Source organism: Carassius carassius, chromosome 44 (genome assembly GCF_963082965.1).
Source record: "Carassius carassius chromosome 44, fCarCar2.1, whole genome shotgun sequence".
Taxonomy (NCBI): domain Eukaryota; kingdom Metazoa; phylum Chordata; class Actinopteri; order Cypriniformes; family Cyprinidae; genus Carassius; species Carassius carassius.
Genome location: NC_081798.1, coordinates 3,439,356 through 3,451,872, shown reverse-complemented (window position 1 = coordinate 3,451,872; position 12,517 = coordinate 3,439,356). Strand labels below are relative to the sequence as shown.

The 12,517-nt window shown below is 35.8% G+C and overlaps 1 protein-coding gene across 1 annotated transcript in view; it reads left to right on the top strand.

Moving 5' to 3' along the window:
• The first annotated feature begins 567 nt into the window (after window positions 1-567).
• The window catches only part of LOC132126821 (elongation of very long chain fatty acids protein 1-like), a 29,850-nt gene continuing 17,900 nt past the window's right edge, over window positions 568-12,517 (top strand). Inside the window, exons 1-2 of the mRNA XM_059538340.1 lie at window positions 568-716; window positions 1,012-1,089. The gene's annotated coding sequence lies outside the window, so the exon portion shown is untranslated. The remainder of the gene's footprint in view (window positions 717-1,011; window positions 1,090-12,517) is intronic.

Genomic DNA, 12,517 nt, shown 5'->3' with positions numbered 1-12,517 from the left:
CAAAAGGAATTGGAGAGCTACTGACTGATGTCTGTTTACTGAAGTGTGTCATCCTGAGAAACTATTTCAACTATCGCCCTGACACCATTTCAAGCTTGTCTAATCTGTGCTGGTCATCTTACTTGTCATGTAACATTTGTGTATGTCATTCTGGAAGTCACACGAATATCAGGTCTATGCCACTTACGTAACATGAATGATGACAATATGTCATTTTAAACACCCTTTTTGAGTAAAATGTACTTTGTGGTGCACTACCTTAGATTTAATTAATGGAATACTTAGGAAAACCGAGACTGAAGTATGTGCATGTATTACATGTGTTATGTCTTTCCATTTTCAGCTGCAGACATATGCATACAGCATTCATTAAGAACAAGAATTCTCCGGAATGTACCTCACTGCCTCAAGAAACGAATTGGACAGAACAGATAGATAGACAAATAGGGAATCAGATAGATAGATAGATCAAAAAATGAAGTATACTTATATTTGGAGACACAGCCACTGCTACACGCTCTCTCTCTCTCTCTCTCTCTCTCTCTCTCTCTCTGTCTCTCTCTCTCTCTCTCTCTCTCAGAGGGCTGGGTTGAGGCTACAAAACACCTGAGGGGAAACGTGAGAGTACAGTTGGATTTCGGAAGCAGGGCAGGACGAATGCACCGTCATTCCCTCGTGAAGAGCTCTGAGACGAGCTCTGCTTCTTCATTTCTCAGGTTGGTTTGTCCCGACAGATGTACATATATAGTAAAGGAATGTAATATTTGCTGAGAGTTTAGAAAATTAACGTGTTTTTTTTTTTTTGGTGCCTGGTTAGATGAACAATGCAGCCTTTCATTCGCTTGAATTGGTTAGATGACTTAATTTACGCTTCTAAGAGCGAAATTTCAGTTTTATGCATAAAAGTGTCATTTTGGAGAAGTACAGCAACTTCTGTTTGCCACGCCTCTCAAAAGCTGTGATTGGTTTAATCTCGGCTCGCGATCCCGTTCATTCCTGTCTTTTGTTCAGGTGTGTCGTAAGAGGTCGTGATCAGAAGGAGCCAGAAGCGTTTTAACGATTTCCTGATAGCACTTGAACCGTTTACAGGTGAGTCCTAAATTATTTAGACATCTTCTGTAGTTCAGTTCTATAAAACGTGTATTGCCATGGGAAATTTGCTGTATAACTCCGTATTGTTACTAACTATGCAAATGTAAAATACCTGAAGTGTAGCTTATAAAGGTGCATCTCAGTAAATTAGAATGTCTAGGAAAAGTTCATTTCATTAATTCATCTCAAATTATGACACTCGTGTATTAAATAAATTAAATGCACACAGACTGAAGTAGTTCTTTTAATTTAGACGATTTTGGCTCACATTTAACAAAAACATACCAATTCACTATCTCAACAAATTAGAATTCTTCATAAGACCAATAATAAAAAGTTAAAAAAAAAGTGAATTTTAGTGAATTGTTGGCCTTCTGGAAAGTGTGTTAATTTACTGTACAAGTACTCAATACTTGGTAGGGGCTCCTTTTGCTTTAATTACTGGCTCAGTTCGGCGTGGCATGGAGGTGATCAGTTTGTGGCACTGCTGAGGTGGTATGGAAGCCCAGGTTTCTTTGACAGCTCATCTGCTTTTTTTTGGCCTTTTGTTTCTTATTTTCCTCTTGACAATACTCCATAGATTCTCTCTGGGGTTCATGTCTGGTAAGTTTGCTGGCCAGTCAAGCACACCAACACCATGTTCATTTAACCAATTTTTGGTGCTTTTGGCAGTGTGGGCAGGTGCCAAATCCTGCTGGAAAATTTAATCAACATCTTCAAAAAGCTGGTCAGCAGAAGGAAGCATGCAGTGCTCCCAAATATTTTGGTAAACGGGTGCAGTGACTTTGGTTTTCAAAAAACACAATGGACCAACACCAGCAGATTACATTGTACCCCAAATCATCACAGACTGTGGAAACTTAATACTTGACTTCAAGCAACTTGGGCTATGAGCTTCTCCACCCTTCCTCCAGACTCTAGGACCTTGGTTTCCAACAGGGCAACAGTGCAGTTCTTCTCATTAGCCCAGGTAAGACTACTCAGGAGTGTCTTAACAAGAGGAATACGACAACCGCAGCCAAATTCCTTGACACTTCTGTGTTTGGTGGCCCTTGATGCCTTGACCCCAGCTTCAATCCATTCCTTGTGAAGTTCACTCAAATTCTTGAATCGATTTTGTTTGACAATCCTCATAAGGCTGCGGTTCTCTTGATTTGTTGTGCATCTTTTTCTTCCACACCACTCTTTGTTAACATGCTTGGATACAGCACTCTGTGAACAGCCAGCTTCTTTGGCAAAGAATGTTTGTGTCTTACCCTCCTTGTGAAGGGTGTCAATGATTGTCTTCTGGACAACTGTCAGATCAGCAGTCTTCCCCATGATTGTGTAGCCTAGTGATCCAAACTGAGAGACCATCTTTAAAACAATTGCAGGTGTTCTGAGTTGATTAGCTGATTGACATGTCACATATTCTAATTTGTTGAGATAGTGAATTAGTGGGTTTTAGTTAAATGTGAGCCAAAATCATCACAATTAAAAGATCAAAAGACTTAAACTACTTCAGTATGTGTGCATTGAATTTATTTAATACATGAGTTTCACAATTTGAGTTGAATTACTGAAATAAATTAACTTTTCCACGACATTCTAATTCATTGAAATGCACCTGTATTAACAAATAAAATAAAATGCAAAGTTTAAAATAAAAATAAAGTGGAAAAAAAAACTATGAAGTAACAGTGCAGAGCACTAAGACAGTAACAATTGCATTTAAAAATGTAATGAATCATGAAGAAATTTTAAGAAAGATAAATTGTGACGTAATGAAAGAGTGTTGTTGAGACCCAAACCACTCTTCCTCATACTGGCAGGCAAACTCGTACATTATTCAATGCATAATATTTTCTCAAGATTTCTCACTAGATCTCTGTTTATAGTGCATTCTGCCAAAAAAGAAAAAAAGTATAGTCTTGATTTTGCTGTGAAATATTTACAACTCTGCAACATTGTGACTTCAGATTGTCTTTCTTTTGAACCACAACATGCTTTTTGCATCATTCTGAAATCCTGCTGGAGAACACGATCAGAAAATGACCAGAATAAGAAACGAACACTAGAATTTTTTTAAGTTGATCATACATTATCGAATACGTAGTGCTTCAGTTTAACTGTATCATATTTTCCCCTAGATTTCAGTGTTTTTTGTGCATTGTGTCAAAGTTCAGTCTTGATTTTGCTGTGATCACAGCGTGGATGCAAGTTACAGGCAACTGTGCATTCAAGTGGCTGCTTGTTTCTGTGTCATGCTGGCTCTCGGTTTTATCAGAAGCAACTTACGGTGCATTACATTTTAATATGGGAGTAAAACCCCCTTACTAAACCCGTGCACTGAGCTGCAGGACCCACAACATATGTTTGATTTGAGAGGGATGGGGTTAATATTAGTAAAACATCACAGTTAGATCTCTTCTTTCAGTTCTGATAGAGTTACTTGCTTCAAACCGATAGATGATTGTTCCATTGACTACAAGTTATAGTTTACCCCAAAAAAGAGACTTCTTTGATCATTTACTCACCCTTATGTCATTCCAAACCTAAATCATGACAGAATTTACATTTATGAGTCAACTATCCTTTAAAGCAGCACTTGTCTGTATTGTAATAAATGTTTAATTCTGCATCTGAAGAAGAGGTGGTGGACAAGTAGGTTTCACCCATTTGTCAGCAAGCAGTTTTCTGTCATTTAAAATGTAATATGTTTTTCTAAATAAGTATTTAAATTTTTTACATAAATATGCTATATCTGTTATGCTGAATCATTTTGGAACTTTATTTTGACATTTTATTTTCACAAAAGTTATTTTAAACATTAAAGCAACACTTGCATTTAATAAGCTTTCTATGCATATAAAATTACTTTTGTAAATTTAATTTAGTGCAGACACCAAAATGGGACTCCCTTTCAGAAACGTTTGACCTTGGCCAAAGATAAGTAAAGGTGACCAGCCCCTCATGGTAATGTTATGTAATGTTAAAATAAAAGCTTGAGAAGCTTGTTTACTAACTTGTTTGTAGTAAAAACTAAAGTGTTTACTACACACAAAAAAGCTGCCACGCCTTGTAACACAAATTCTATTTAGTTAAGCTAGTTGAATTGCTTAATGAATGAAGTGTGCACTCCATCGAGGCCATGTTTTAACCGAACCTAAGAGAAGAGCTTTATCTCAGTTGTGTTGAAAGACTGTTTCACTTGCTAAGTGTTTTGCAAGTTTCCTCTTTACAGTTCCGTTAGTTTCCGCTGAAGGGATGAATGACACCTTGCCAAGCTTTTAAGCTAAGTAAACGCCCATTAACATTTTGCATTTTCTTTGTGGGCTGGTCGGCACTTTGTTATTATAAGAGGAAAGATCACACAGTGACACTAATATTAGGCAGGTTTCACTTGTTAGTGTATTGTTGTATGCATTGTTGGTTATATTTCAATGTTTATGTGCACTATAATGAACTCGAGTTGTTTTTTACCTGTCAAAGGTGTCTTTGGTAAGAGTCACAAGGGTTTTCTGGAACATTCAGTGTATAGAAATAGTTTAGAAGATACATTTAAAAAGTATATTTTAGAAATGCGTAAGTCTTATAGCAAACCGAATATATGTGCATATAAAAAAAAATATTAGACATAATAATAATTAATAATCTGTTACATTTGCATGTACGTCAAATGCAGAAGAAAAGATCTGTCACTACTTCCGTTTCAATGCAACGTTAATTTAAGATTTCCACTTCTTTTTTTTTTTTTGGTAATTTGCTTACAGAAGTGAGAAATGGGGAAGTTCTGACTGTGCGTGATTTTTTTGAGTAATTTTGTGTGATACAAAATCGGATTTAAATCTTGAAGTACAAAGGTTTTTATAAGTGTGCAAATTAAAAATATTTCAAATACATTATTTTTAATTCGATTGTGTTCTGTCATGATTTACTGACCTTCCCTTTCTTCCAAACCTGTATGAGTTTCTTTCTTCTGCTGAACAAAAAGAAGATATTTTGAAAACTGTGTAATCAATCGAATAACTGCTGGTACCCATTGACATCCATAATATTAAATATTATGGCAGTCAGTGGGGACTAAAAATATTCTCTTTTGTTTTCATCATAAGAAGGAAACTCTTACAGCTTTGGAACAACAGAAATTCCATTTTTTTAACTATTCCTTTAAAGTTGATGATGCAAAATAAATGAGATTTATGTAAGCTTCTGAACAATTTCCAGATCAAATAAGCAAAACTGTGAAGTGAAGTCTTAAGAAGTCCCAAAGATGCTTTGAGCCATTCTGAAATAATTCAGGAGAACAGCTTTCAGATGCAATTTGAGTGCAATGAATCATATTGTAAAAAAAATGTTAATTTTAATTATTATGCAGATATTATGATTTATTATGATTTTTGTATTATTGAATTAGGAATGTTGAATATAAGCATTTTCTTTAGTGGTCCCAGACTTTTTGTCTCCACTGTATCTGTGTTTTAAGGTTACACTTTATTGTCGCTGAGGGAAATTTGTCTTAGGGGCAGAAATACAATCACCCCGTCACATAAAATACATGGTAGTAAAAAAAAACCCAGCACAATAACATATACAGTGAAAAAAAAATCTCTAAATAAATAACCTTAAATAATTAAACTGCAATGTTAATATCAGTTACTCTTATGCTTTGTGGTGAGGAACTGCTTGGGATGTTTGGTGCACGTGTCATCGACAGTGTTTCAGTGCATGAGGTGTAAGCGCTGACACTCCACGCTCCTGCACTACAAACACATTTCTCGGCATTGCAGAATCAAACAATTACATTGTAGTTTAATTCCATTCATTCCTGAAACGAGACATTGCCCTATGACATACTCGTTTTTCACTCATTCCTCTCATTGTGCAGCACTGAGTAAGACTCATCAGAGCTCTTCCCTAATGTGACAGCTGGTACGCTTTTTCAGTCTCTCATCCTTCTGTAGTCTGGGATTTGGTTTATTTTAGGGAGAGTACCTTTTGAAAAATACTTTACTAATACTTTAATTTCTTTGATGGCATTAATGGCATACAGTGCACAGTGGTGTTCTTTATTTCAGTGTTTCCTTTTAATATAAGTAACCTTAAAGGGACAGTTCACCTAAAAGTTCAAATTCTAGTAAACTATCCATTTAATATTCTGGATTACGTTTAGTAAATTGGTCGTTTAAAATTTTTACTTAAAGGGATAGTTCACTCAAAAATTCTGGATCCAGCTGTTTTCCACAGGGTTTTATATATATATATATATATATATATATATGGAAGTCAGTGGAGACCAAAATGGTTTGCTTACCCACATTCTTCTAACTATGTTATTTTGTTTTAAGCAGAAGAAAGAAACTCATACATGCTCTGGATTTCTGTTTTGTTTATTGGTCACTTCTTATTTTTGCCCAGTTCACCCGGAAATGAAATGTCTTCTAAATACTGTATAACCTTTTCTTCTGTGGAGCACAAAATGATTTATACCCTATAATTCCAAGCAGCTCTTTTCCATACATTAAAAATGAATGGTGAGCATGGCTGTTTATCAGATTTACAGTGAATTACTTAAATAACAGGCTATTCCTCACACAATTCTGTTCAACAAAAATGGAATATGCTGCAGTTTTCAGTGCGATTGATTGATCGACTGATTTTTATGTTTTGGAGTTTGACAGTCCCTGGTCCCCATTCACTTTCATTGCATTTGAAATATCAAGTTGTAACTTTGAAACAGTATTGTGTGAGTAAATGATCACAATTTTCATTTTTGGGTCAGGTTTCTGTTACCAAAGAGTTCTTATAGCAAGATTACACAAAAACATTTGTATCTTGGCATAATCATTATGCTGGTTTGCCATGGTTCAATGATGCATTGTTATTAGGGGAGCCATGTGTTGTGAAGCCCTCAGTGAGGAACGACGGGGAGTTTGTGAAATGCGAGAGCATTTTTACCCTCTTTGTACTTTGCTGGTCTTAACTGGTTTAAAGTCACCCAGTCTGGTCTTCTGCTGGTTTAGTAAGCTGGTCTTCTAGCCTGAACTTCTACAAAAAGCCCCAAATCTCTCTGAAACTGCACTTGCAGACTGATGTGTTGTATTCACTTTGTTTATTTGACCCAGGCCAGATGTTTATCTACTGGTTTTGGTGTATGGCCCATGCATTTTAATTAAGGGTCATGAAACCACTGTTTTCAGCAGACTTCTCACATGATTGTTTCTCACCAAAGTTTAAAGAAATACTGCAAAAATAGGTGTGGAGTGTAGGGTAAACAGCTTTGAAGCTTCACACAACTGCATGCATGCATACATATCAAACAAATACGCACCCAAGGTCCTGGAAGATGGGTTTTGTTTTCCGACTGCTCTAAAGTATAAAATACCATGCTCATGTTTCTCTGAAAAACAATGAAACAGACAGTTTTTCTATTTTGCATGTGCATCCCATGCCAAAATGTGTGTTTTGTTTTGGTCTGTGTAATTCCACCCATTTACAGTTTACCCCATCATTATCATCATCATACCCATTTCAACACTGAGTTGGTGGGAAACACAGCGTATTGCAGCTATGGAAGCCAGCTAATAAACTGGGTCAGATATTGCAGATTTTACTTAACCATCTAAAAAGCTCTATGATCGGATGTGGATATATCAACTGACAGTGCAAGGCTCATTGCCTTCTGTGGTCAGTTGCATTTGTTCTTGTTCCGTCTCGTCAATCTGGCAACCCGTGTAAGAGTTGAGTCTGAGTGGGAAGGGGTGGGAGAAATGGCATTTTGCATGAGCAAATATTCCAACCAAGCACTCACTCACAAAATGTACATGTTTTTTGCAATGTAAGCAGTCAGGCCTGTAAGAGTGGTTTGGCTAACAGGAGCTGCGTTTATTAGTTTGCACTTCTCTCTGGTCACACCTGCAGTTTTCTTAAGCACCCCTCTGTGTAGAAGCACACGCTGACACAACTTATTACAATTACCTCAACACCATCTTATATTTATTAACCACTCTGTAAACACACACCCATGCATTGTGCTAATTATTCTGAGACCCCCAGAATAGTTCAGATTTTAATGCAGGGCTGAAGTTGAAGGGAGCACCAATGAGAACCTCAACGCCAACGTTAACATAATGAACTATACAGTCTATGGTAATGACACTGCATTTTAATAAAATTCAAGTTAATTTAAGCAACTGAATATTCGCAAAAGATATATATGATATATATTCTCATGTGGAAATTATATGTAAAGGTCAATAATATACCTATATTGTGAAATATTATAAAAATTAATGTCACAGCCTTTTGTAACAGAATTGTAGGGCAAGATTGACTATTTGTTTACCTAAAATAGTATTAATACGTGTTTTTTGTTTTCATTTGGTAATTAAATGACTTTAAATGTTAAGGAAACTAAACCATTGAATGTATGTTTGGCTAATGTGAGTGCTTTAATAAAGCATGTTGAAGTTTTTTAAATTATATTTTTGATCAAAAAATAGCCTACTTTTGCATAATTGAGAATTTATTATTTCTTGTTTGGTTAAAAGTATTGCTCATTTATTTTTTCATTTAATGACCAGAAACAGCTCTGTTTTAACTGAGTTTTTAATTGTAATTTTGTGCAGTGATTGTTAAGGTTTAGGTCTATCTAGGGGTGCATTATTTGAGAAATAAATTGAATTGTTAAAAATGAAAATGATAAAAATATATTGTGATTTAAAATGTGTATTTCCAGGTTTGCTGTGCTTGTTTGTATAATAAATAAATAATCATTGTATTATAAATAGTTGTCATTATTTTAATGAATACAAAATAAAATATTGAAAAATAAGAAATAATGCTATTGTAATATTTTAATTGAAAAAATAAAATCGGGTATTTAAGAAAAATCCTTTTTAATCTACAACTATAAAATTACTATACAGTTTTTTTCATGGCTGTCTTCATTTTTCAGATGTTAAACCATTGGTAAATTGCAGGGGACTCAATACACTATACTGATTCTAACGGTAAGCAACTGTTTTGTTGCTAAGTTGCTCCTCGGGTGAACGCAGCTTCTTGTTTGAAGTTCAATCATAACCACACCCTCACCTCAACAGACCTCTTAACACCTACACAGAGACCATTTGTGTTTTTGTTTAGAAAGGGAAAAAAAGGGGGTCAGAGTTTCTCTCCAAAGCCTCGTTGAGCTGTGAAAGGAATTTACAGATGCGACTTGTCATTTACAAGCAGTAATAATACAAACGCAATAGCAGTAGTAACAGGAGACATGCAATTTCTGTCAAGCCTGTCAAGTTTTTGGTCTTGACTGGCTGGAATGAGAGTCATTTCCTTGTCTCTGTGTCGTTGCTGACTCAATTCACGTCTTTGACAGAAAGCTGTCCTGTCTTGTTCCTCTTCAGATCGTATGTCTGATAGTAATTTTATGAATTGTTTTGTTCAAAAAAATGAAACCGAGTAACTTCTTGTTATCTGGGTTTGAGATGTAGAAGTTAATTTCAAATTTCCGTAGAATTCCATTCAATAGTTTTGCAGAATTTCATTTATACTGGCATTACAGGGTTTTTATTTTATTTTTTATTTTAATGTTTTTGAAAGTCTCATGCTCACTAAGGCTTCATTTATTTGATACTATGAACATTTACAAATTAAAATAATCTTTCTATTTGAATATATATAAAAAATTATTCATGTAATGCAAATCTTTTTCATTTTTAGTTATCACTCCAGTCTTCAGTGTCGCATACAGAAATCATTTTGTGCTGAGTTGTTGCTCAAGAAACATTTATTATTTTTGTTGTTGTTGTTGTTGTTGTTGTTTTTGTTGTTGTTATTATTATTATCAGACTACAGTTAATTTTTTAATTGGTTATATGATTGCAAATTATACACAAACTATTATTATTATTTTTTTAGTATCATTGCATTAAGCAATTTTTCTGTCACAGTTTCTTCAAGTTAAACCAAACTTTTATTTTGAATTCCATTTTTATGCCTGGATTCCACAATTCCATCTGCATTTTCTCAAAATTTCAATAACTCATTAACTACTGATGAACACTTAAATTTTTATTTTAATTATCACTCAGTGGTTTATTTAATAATACGGCCATGCACATCTAAATAATAAAAAAGTACTAGTTTTGGAAGAATTAATGATTGTTTTATTCCCTGTAACTACTTCAACTTTTTTCCTATTTTTTAATAAATGTAATACCTGTAAGCGGTATGCGTTGTACATTTCACAATATTTAGTAATAACTAAGCTAGTATTCACAACATGGCCACAGTCTTTCTCTGAATTATGTCCACCTACACACACACACACACACACACACACACACTAATCATTTTTAAAGGGATAGTTCCCTTTCAAATTGAATTTTGGTATGTTTTAGCTTACCTCAAGGACATCCAAGATGTCAAACTGTTCTTGTCTGGGACTCATATAATGGAGGTCTATGGTCACCACCTAAAAGAGCATGCACAGAGGAGTCCAAATTAAACAATTCCCCATCGTAAGTACACATTGATGACCTAAGACACGAAACGAGCGGTTTGTGTAAGAAAACGAACAGTATTTATATAGTTTTTTTTACCTCTTGTACACAACCACGTCCAACTGATCTGAGTGCGCGAGTGCTTCCTGATGTGATGTGCTCATGCGCTCTGGCTTAGTCTGCGCAAGCGCGGAAAGCACCGGAAGTGATCTCTCACGCATGTAGGGCTGGGTACCGAACTTCGATGCATTTATGGTATCGAACGAAAGACTTCGATACTCATAGTAATTTTATCATAGAAAGATAAAATTATTTATCTTTCGGTGCCAAATATCAGTTCCAAAAGCCAAGCGGCCGTTTTTTTTTTTTTTTTTTGCCAAGCGGCTGTCTGTGTGAGCTTGTAGCATACGTGCATGTAACGACCTAAATTAGCCGTGACGTGACGGGGAGGATTTCTGAAGATACTCGCAGTCACACAACACAAGTGTAGTTGTTTTTTTTCTCAAAACGTTTCCGTTTTACAATGCCAAAGAGGTCTTAAGTGTGGCTACATTTCATAAAAGTGGATGCCGAGTCAGCAAAGTACAACATATGCGATAAGAGTATTGCAACCAAAGCCGGCAATACCAGCAACTTAATGAAGCATTAGTTTGGATGAGTGTTTTGTCCTCCCTCCCTGTTTAGTTTGGTCTACTCCATTGCGTATCTTGAAACACGCCCCCTTTCACGTCGTCGGAAAAAACAGAGAGAGACAGATTTATCCGGTACAGCGAATTTCTCTAAGCAGCAGGCCACTGTATACATTCACTTAAAACATAACCAACTGTGTTTACGATAATATTTGCAGAGACAATTATTTTGATATAATTGTGTGTGTATGTGTTCATTCAGAAGTTACGATACGCGAAAGATGAATTCATTCTCTGTACGCGCATTGTCTGAAATGCTGCTCGTAGCGCGTGCTTTGAATGAGTGAGCGCAAGCTCCGAACGTGCGCAAATTGTTTAAAACGCTTGAATAAGCAAAATTCAGAAACAAGTGCAAACGATCAGCGACAATCCGTTTCACCCCTTCAAGTGAGTGAACAACGTGAATCAAGTTAGGAGTTTTCATCACTATTCACAATAGCCCATCGGACTGGAAAACACAATTGCCCTGGGACGTAGGGCTAACGATTTTGCGAGCCCTGCACCTCAGATCTATCCAGTTTGTGAAACACTGGTTTTCACACTGGTTTCGTTAAACAAAATAAATTATTATTTTAAAAGATTGACTCAAAAGAATCATCGGTTCACTAATCGGATCATGAACTTGTATTACCGAGCCAAAGATGATCTATTTTTGAACATCTCGAATGAATAAAGACTTCAAGTTCATCTGTAAAGCACATTAAGCTATCGTTTGAGTTTATAAACTTCTATTTCATGCATGATTCATATGGATCTGCTAACTGAATGCAAAGTGTGAGTTCTAGAAGAATGTTTGTGTCTTGATGAGCATGTATCGCTCACTAGGAGTCGCTAAATGAACAGCTGCTGTTCTTTTTTTTTTTTTTTTTTCAACAGAGGATCAGTTGCCCTATTGGTTAAAATTCCCAAACTGTTTACTTAAATATTAAATTAATAAATGACATCAAAACAGGGGCATTTGCGTTATGATGTGGTGGGCTGCTGTGGGCAAGAAAGTCCAGCGCAAATTTTTGGTCCCAGTCCGCCCCTGAATTAAGGTGAAAAATAAAAGTCTAAACCATAGACAGTAAGTGTAAACAATGAGTGACGTTCATGCGCGAGAGATCACTTCCGGCACTTTCCGCGCTTGCGCAGACTAAGCCAGAGCGCACGCGCACGTCACATCAGGAAGCACTCGCGCACTCGGATCAGTTGGATGTGGTTGTGTACAAGAGGTAAAAACGATATAAATACTGTTCGTTTTCTTACACAAAC